Raw genomic sequence first — 8,308 nt, 5'->3', positions numbered from 1 at the left:
CAGAGTGGATGCCCAGGGAAAATTTAGAAACCCAAGAGGAAGGATTGGAGTCTAGAGTGACAATGAGAAAATAAGACAAATTTGAAAACAAAAGTAAATGAGTAGTTGGTATTAGAATGGACTGATGGGTGGAGAATCTAGATGTAAAAGGTTTAATCCTTGGAGGTTTCTGCAGAGGTGCAGGTTGGGCTATGGGGAGAAGGTCTCTGAGGGGCATTGTGGCCTCCAGGAGGCGGTGCGGAGAATGCATCTAGGGAACCAGCTCTAAGGTGCCCCCCGGGACCAAACAAGCTTGAAAATACAGAAGGCATCTGGGGAAATAACACTAAGTTGAGAATTTAGCCCGAAAATCAGTGGGGGAGGAAATACACAAACTTTAAAGTTTGTAGGAAGACCCTAAGGTAAAGAATCTGGTATTTTTGAGTAACTGAAAGGCCAGGGAGGAGAGGGATCAGAGAGAAAGCATGGAGTGTGGAGTGAAATGAGTTTGGAGAAAGTAGGCAGGAATTAGATCATGCAGTGCATTATAAGTGGTGATGAGTATTTTGGACTGAATCCTACGGGCAGCTGGAAACTTCTAGGGGATTTCTAAGCAGGGGAGAGATGGGAATACAAGCCACCCCACCCCCTCACTGTCCCCCAGAGCCAGGTGAACAAGGGGTGTCCCATGGGTGGCAGCTGCAAAAACCAGGCCACCAGACATAAAAAACTAAGTCACCAGCCGTATGGTGGAGTAAAACTCCCCTCCAGGAGACACTGGTGCGCTGGAGTGTAGCAGAGGGACAGCTTTAAGACAGTGCCCGCCCTCCAAGGTCTCTGAAAAGGATTAGAGTCAGCCCTTAGATGAATGTTTAGTTAGAGGCCTGCCCCTCAGATCGCAGTCATGATGGTTAGCTAATAGGCTTCCTTCACAGAAAGACCAAGCATTTGGGTCTGTTGCCTTTTGCTGTGTCCTGGGGGCGGTAGCTGTTTAAGAACTCTTTCTCTCTTGGCTACAATCCTGTGGGACCCAAGATCATAGGCCCCACTGTCCTCCAGAGCCAGGCAATGTAGAGGTGTCTCCTGGCAGCAACCACAAATATCTGGGTGCCAGACAGAGGGGTATGAGCGCCTTTCTAGGTGACATCAGTTATTACAGTCCCACGGGACAGGAACGCAAACTCCCCTGGCCTCCAGAGCCAGGCAGTTAAGATGCACGCCTTTGGCAGCAGCCGCAAAGATCTGGGCAGCAGACGCATGGAAAAGGTCCCTTCCAGGAGAAACGGGTGCTCTGGAGCATGGCAAAGGGAGAGTGCAAAGACAGCACCCGCCAGTCTCTGTCGCTGGAGAGTATTCCAGCAGGCTCCCGGATGTATGTGTTAAACTAGATGCCTGCCCCTCAGGCTGATGCTTTAATATAAGCAGGTGAGCCTCCTTCACTTTATTTTTAATTTTTTTAAAGTTTTATCTATGCAATTTTTATTTTATATTTTTTAATTACAATGTTTTCCTCCAAGTTTATTGAGATGTAATTGACATACAGCACTGTATAAGTGTACAGCATAATGATGTAACTTACATCATGAAATGATTACCACAATAAGCTTAGTAAACATCCATCTCATAAAGATACAATATTAAGCAATTAGAAAAAATTATATTTTCCTTGTGATGAGACCTCGGGATTTACTCTCTTAACGACTTTCATATATAAGACACAGCAGTGTTAATTATATTTATCCTGTGGTACACTACAATCCTGGATTTACTTATTGTAAAACTGGAAGTTTGTACTTTGTGACTACCTTCATCCCTACCCGCAACCCTGCCTGCGGTAAGCACAAATCTGATCTCGTGTTCTGTGAGTTTGTTTCTTTGTTTGTCTGTTTTGAGGTATAATTGACCAACAACGCTATATTAGTTCCTGGTATATAGCACAGTGATTCCATATTTCTATACATTTCAAAATGATCACCATGGTAAGTCTACTTACCTTCTGTCACCATGCAAAGACATTACATGATTATTGACTATATACTCCACAGAGTACGTGTCATAGCCATGACTCATTAGTTCTGTAACTGGAAGTTTCTACCTCTCAATCTCTCCTCCCCTGCCTCCCCTCTGGCAACCATCTGTTCTCTGTATCTATGACTATGTTTCTATTTTGTTATGTTTGTTCATTTGTCTTGATTTTTATTTTTTAAATAAATTTATTTATTGTATTTATTTTTATTTTTGGCTGCATTGGGTCTTCATTGCTGTGCACGGGCTTTCTCTAGTTGCAGCGGGCAGGGGCTACTCTTCATTGCAGTGCGTGGGCTTCTCATTGTGATGGCTTTTCTTTGTTGCAGAGCATAGGATCTAGACACGCAGGCTTTAGTAGCTGTGGCATGTGGGCTTCAGTAGTTGTGGCTTGTGGGCTCTGGAGCGCAGGCTCAGTAGTTGTGACACACGGTATTAGTTGCTCTGCGACATGTTGGATCTTCCCAGACCAAGGCTCGAACCCATGTCCCCTGCATTGGCAGACGGATTCTTAACCACTGTGCCAACAGGGAAGCCCTGTCTTGATTTTTAGATTTCACATAAAAGTGAAATCATATAATATTTGTCTTTCTCTGGTTGACTTATTTAACTGAGCATAATACCCCCTAAGCCCATTCATGTTGCCACAAATGACAATATTTCATTCTTTTTTATGGCTGAGTAATATTTTACTTTATAGATATATTGTATTGTGTGTATATATATATAAAATACATACCACATATATATATATAAATACCTATACATAAATACCAATATATATATAAATACACACATATACACACACACACACACATATATATATATATACATATATATATATATATATATATATACACACACATATATATCACATCGTCTTTTTCTATTCATCTATGGATGGACCCTTAGGTTGCTCCCATATCTTGGCTGTTGTAAATAATGCTGCAATGAACATTGGGGTATATATATCTTTTCAAATTAGTATTTTCATTTTCTTTGGAAAAGTAACCAGGAAGGGAACTGCTGGATTGTATGGTAGTCCTATTTTTCATTTTTTGAAGAACCTCCATACTCTTTTCCATAGTGGCTGCACCAATTTACACTCCCACCAACAGGACGTGAGGGTTCCCTTTTCTCCACATCTTGCCAACACTTGTTATTTGTTGTCTTTTTGATGATAGCCATTCTGACAAGTGTGGAATATCCCTAATGATTAGTGATGTTGTAAACCTGAAACTAATAGAATGTTATACGTCAATCATACATCAATACAAATTATTTAAAATGTACTGGTGCAAGGGGCAACATCATCTTTAAGGAGTTCAGTTGAGTCCCTCATCTGTAGAACAGTCTGATGATACATTGTCACAGACCAGTGTTTGTTAAGAGCTCTGAGGATAATGAGTTCTCCCAAGTAACAGAGGTCAGGGGCTGCACTTAAGAGCCTGAAACTACGAGATCAGAATTAGCATCAAAATTGCCAATATTGGAGGGGCTGCTGAAGTGATTTACCTTTTACCTAAGGACTTCTGAGGTGCTAACAGACAATGTCATTCTAAGACAAACAGATGAGTAGCCAAAGAGAGTGCTGCTTAACATCTATAATCAGAGGAAGGCAAAGTGGGAGGAGCAGGAGACTGAGAATGGTTGCACCAAGAAAAAAAAAAAAATAGTGATGCCTGCTCAGTTCATGTGGCAAAGCTAATTTTCAAATACAGAATCTGTTGACTAAAGAGATCACTGTGCTCCTAGGAGGAAGGACATATTAACATCATGACAAATAGATTATGTAGTGATTCTCCCAGTCCTTTCCCCAAGAAACCTACAACCATTTCCTTGGGAGACAATATGGTAGGGATAGAGAAACAACTAGAATTGAGAAGATTATTGGACACAGTGTCTTCACTGATATTGCTGCTCAGACTCCAAAGCATTTTCATGGACCCTGAAATAGTGGGAGCTTATGACATCAGGAAATAAGTGGAGTCCTAGCTGGCATACATTTTACAATGTGTTCAGTGGTCTGCAGTCCAACCCAGTGGTCATTGCCTCCAAGTCCCCAGGTATATAATTGGGATTGGTATCTTAGGCAGTGGGGATAATGTCCTTCTAAGGTCCTTGGCATGTGGAATAAGAGCTATCATTGTCACTGTGCGGGTGGAAGCCTCTTAAACATCCTTCTGGCCCTGGCCAAGATAGTGAATCGAAGTCAATATTGTGTTCATGGTGGGAAGATGGACACAAGGGTCACCATTAAAGACAAAAAGAGGCAGCAGTGGTTGTACATATCATATCTCCATTGAAATCACCAGTCTGGCCCTAACAGAAACCTAATCAATCCTAATGAGTGATTGTAGACAACCAACTCTCCCAAAGAGAATGTCTCATTGTGGCTGCTGGATCAGAAATACTATCATTCCTAGAGGATATTTAAATGACCTCAGGTGCCTGGCATGCAGCCATTGATTTGGTAAACTTGTTAATTTCTATTTTGAACAGAAAAGAGTATTAAAAAAAGGTAGCATTCATGTGGCATGGATAATCATATTTGTGTACTTGCCTCCAGGGCCATGTTCACTTTCTTGCATCTGGCATAATATTATCTGAACAGATCTAGAGTCTCAGAACCTGCAGAAGACATCGTACTGATTCATTATATCAAGAGCATCATGCTGATGGGACCAGGCGAACATGAGTTGGTTAGTTCATTAGAGGTCTTATAAGGAGATACACACTCCAAGCTTAAGAGATAAACCTTACAAAGATTCAGGGACAGTTCACATTACTGGAGTATTTAGGGTTACAGTGGTGTAGGTCATGTTCAGGCATACCCCGAGTTTAAGGGAAATTGCTTCATGGTGCCTTCCCTACCACAAGGAATGTGATGGCTGATATATATGTCGCTTTGGGTTATTGAAGCAAACATTTCACACCTATGAATACGAGCTGGATGATAATGAAGTGGGAACACAAGGCAAGAAAGGGCCTTGCTTTCTTGCTAGCCTGTGTAAGCAGAAGCCATAATTTGGGCCATAAAGTCTGGCACGGCTGATGTCTTTGACCCTGTGGGAAACTGGTGGTAGGGGTAAAGATGTGGTGTGGAATCTGTGGCAGGCCCCAAAGGAGAATCACAACGTAGGCCATAGGGTTTTGAAACAAGGCCATGCCATCTATGTCATGGAGACTATGGAGAAACAGCTCTCAGTGCGTTAGGGGAACCTGAGCAAAGTGAGCTTTTAGTCCATGTGGCCCCATATGAGCACGTGTCCTGAATCATTGTGTATCAGCTAGGTTTCTCTGGGCCTGGCAATCCATAAAATCAGATGGATCTGGCAGCAATTCACAGAAAACTCAAAATAGAACATCCAATACCAAGCTCATACAAGAGGAGAAGACGTGTACGTTGTATGAGCAGGTATTTGAAGTCATCATATCACTCACCATGGTTTCACCAGTCACTTCACTCACCTTCCATATATGCCCACATGGGGGTTTTGTTCAGTCAGCTAAATGAGGAATAAAATGCCTGACTTTGGTGTATGGATGGGTGGGCTTGGTACGTGGGTTCAAACCAAACATGGAAGATGACTGCATAACATTCCTCTTCAAGGATGACTCTAAAAAGAGAGAAATAAAAAATCATATTATTGGGCAGTTTTATGCCTAGTACCTTGATCGTCTACCCTACGTGGAAGGTTTCTAATTAGACTACTTCAGGTGGCGAAGAGCCTGATGAGCTGGTCAGGGCCTGGAATAAAAAGGACTAGAGCATCAGAGAAAAGGTGTTCTGCGATAGAGCTCTGTGGCTGCTCATATAGCTTTAGTCAGGAAGTGTGAAGATTTTCTTTTTTAAGTATAGTTGATTTACAATATTGTATTAGTTTCATTTGTATAGCAAAATGATTCAGATATATATCTCTCTATAACTGTATCTCTCTATCGCTATACAGTGCAGATTATTTTCCATTATAGGTTTTTAGAAGATATTGAATAGATTTCCCTGTGCTATACAATAAATCCTTTTTGTTTATCTATTTTGTGTACAGCAGTTTGTATCTCTTAATCCCAAACTCCTAATTTATCCCCCTATTCCCACCCTTCCCCCTTTGGTAACCGTACATTTGTTTTCTATGTCTGTGAGTCTGTTTCTGTTTTGTATATAGATTCATTTGTATTATTTTTTAGACTCCACGTATAAGTGATATCATATAACATTTGTCTTTCTCTGTCTGATGTACTTAGTGTGATATTCTTTAGTTCCATCCATGTTGTTGCAAATGGCAGTATTTCATTTTTTATGGCTGACTACGATTCCAGTGTGTGCACGTGTGTGTGTGTGTGTGTGTGTGTGTGTATATATATATATATATATATATATATATATATATATATTACATCTTCTTAAACCAATTATCTGTAGATGGGCACATGGGTTGTTTCCATGTCTTGGCTATTGTAAATAGTGCTGCTATGAACATCGGGTTGAGTGTATATTTTTGACTTAGTGTTTTTGGTTTTTGCGGGTATATACCCAGGAGTGGAATTGCTGAATCTTATGGTAGTTCTATTTTTTTTTTTTTTTTTTTTCAGTACGCAGGCCTCTCACTGTTGTGGCCTCTCCCGTTGTGGAGCAACAGGCTCCGGATGCGCAGGCTCAGAGGCCATGGCTCATGGGCCCAGCTGCTCTGCGGCATGTGGGATATTCCCAGACTGGGGCACAAACCCGTGTCCCCTGCATCGGCAGGCGGACTCTCAACAACTGCGCCACCAGGGAAGCCCTATTTTTAGATCTTTAAGGAACATCCATACTGCTTTCCAGGGTGACTGCACCAATTTACATTCCCATTAATAGTGTACGAGAGTTCTGTTTCTCCCACATCTTCTCCAGCATTTATAATGTGCAGATTTTTGATATAGCTATTCTGACATTTGTGAGGTGATACCTCACTGTGGTTTTGACTTGCATTTCTCTAATAATTAGTGATGTTGAGCATCTTTTCATGTGCCTGTTGGCCATCTGCATGTCTTCTATGGAGAAATGTCCATGTTGGTCTTCTGCCCATTTTTGATTGGATTTTTGTAACACAGGTTCATGCCTATCAAGAAGCATCCATCCTGGAAAAGGTCTTGAACAACCAGGCAGAGAAAATGACTCGGCCAATCAACATTAGACAATCTTCACCGTTGACCCACCATGGAACTGGCACAATGGGCACATGAACAGAGTGGCCATGGTGGCAGAGGTAGTGGCTACACTGAGCTCAATAGCATAGACTCCCACTTGCCAAGAAAGTCAGTCCAGGTACTACCGTCTCTAAATGTCCAACTTGCCAACAACAAAGATCATTGCTGAAGTCCTGAGAAGTCATTATTTCTCAAGAAGACCTAGCAGTTAATTGGTGGGAAGTCAACTACCGTGGGCCCCTTCCAATCTGGAAGGGCCAGCATTTGGTCCTCGCAAGAATAGATAGCAATTCTAGATGTGATAAGTAGCCTTTTGTGCCTGCAGAGCCACAGCCAGCATCAGTATTGGGGGCTTGCTTATGAAATGTGTGATCTTTAACCATGGAATCCCACGTGGCTTAGGATGTGAACAGAGACCTCAGCCTTCAGTGAATGAGGTAAAGGAATGGGCCCATCCCAATGGAATCCATTGTTTGCACCACATCAAATATTCACTGGCAACCACCCGCACACTGCACTGCAATGAGCTACTGAAGGCACGGCCGAAACATCAGCTCAGAAACAATATCCTGGAAGGATAGAGTGCCATCCTTCAGGGTACAGTGTGTATGTTCAATCAAAGACTGCTACATGGTACTGTATATCCATTATGAGGAATATATGGGACCGGGAAGCAAGGAGTAGAAGTTGGGTGGCCCTACTTACCATGACTCTTAATGATCCACTGGTGGTTTTTCTGCTTGTCCTCCCAGCAACTGTGTATTCTCCAGGGCTGTAGGTAGGTCTTGGTCTACAGAGAATGCACTTTTGCCAGGGATACAGCATGAATGCCATGGAACTGCAAGGTACAGTGGCCATCAAGGCCCCTCAGTCATCATATGTCAAAGACTAGCTTGTGAGAGCAGGAGTCACCATTATGGATGGAGTCATTGACCCGGAGTAGCAGGGGAGTTAAGGCTGCTATTCCTCAGTAGAGGCTTGGAGGATTACCTTTGGAACCCAGGTGATACTCTTGCCAGACTCCTGGAACTCCCTTGCTTGGGCAATGGTAACTGGAATGGACTTGTGCAACAATCTTGGCCTGAGAGGTCTCAGACTCCTTGAGGATAAAGATGCA

The sequence above is a fragment of the Pseudorca crassidens genome, chromosome 1, assembly GCF_039906515.1.
Source record: "Pseudorca crassidens isolate mPseCra1 chromosome 1, mPseCra1.hap1, whole genome shotgun sequence".
NCBI lineage: Eukaryota > Metazoa > Chordata > Mammalia > Artiodactyla > Delphinidae > Pseudorca > Pseudorca crassidens.
The sequence above is the reverse complement of the archived record's forward strand: the minus strand, read 5'-3'. Positions refer to the sequence as shown.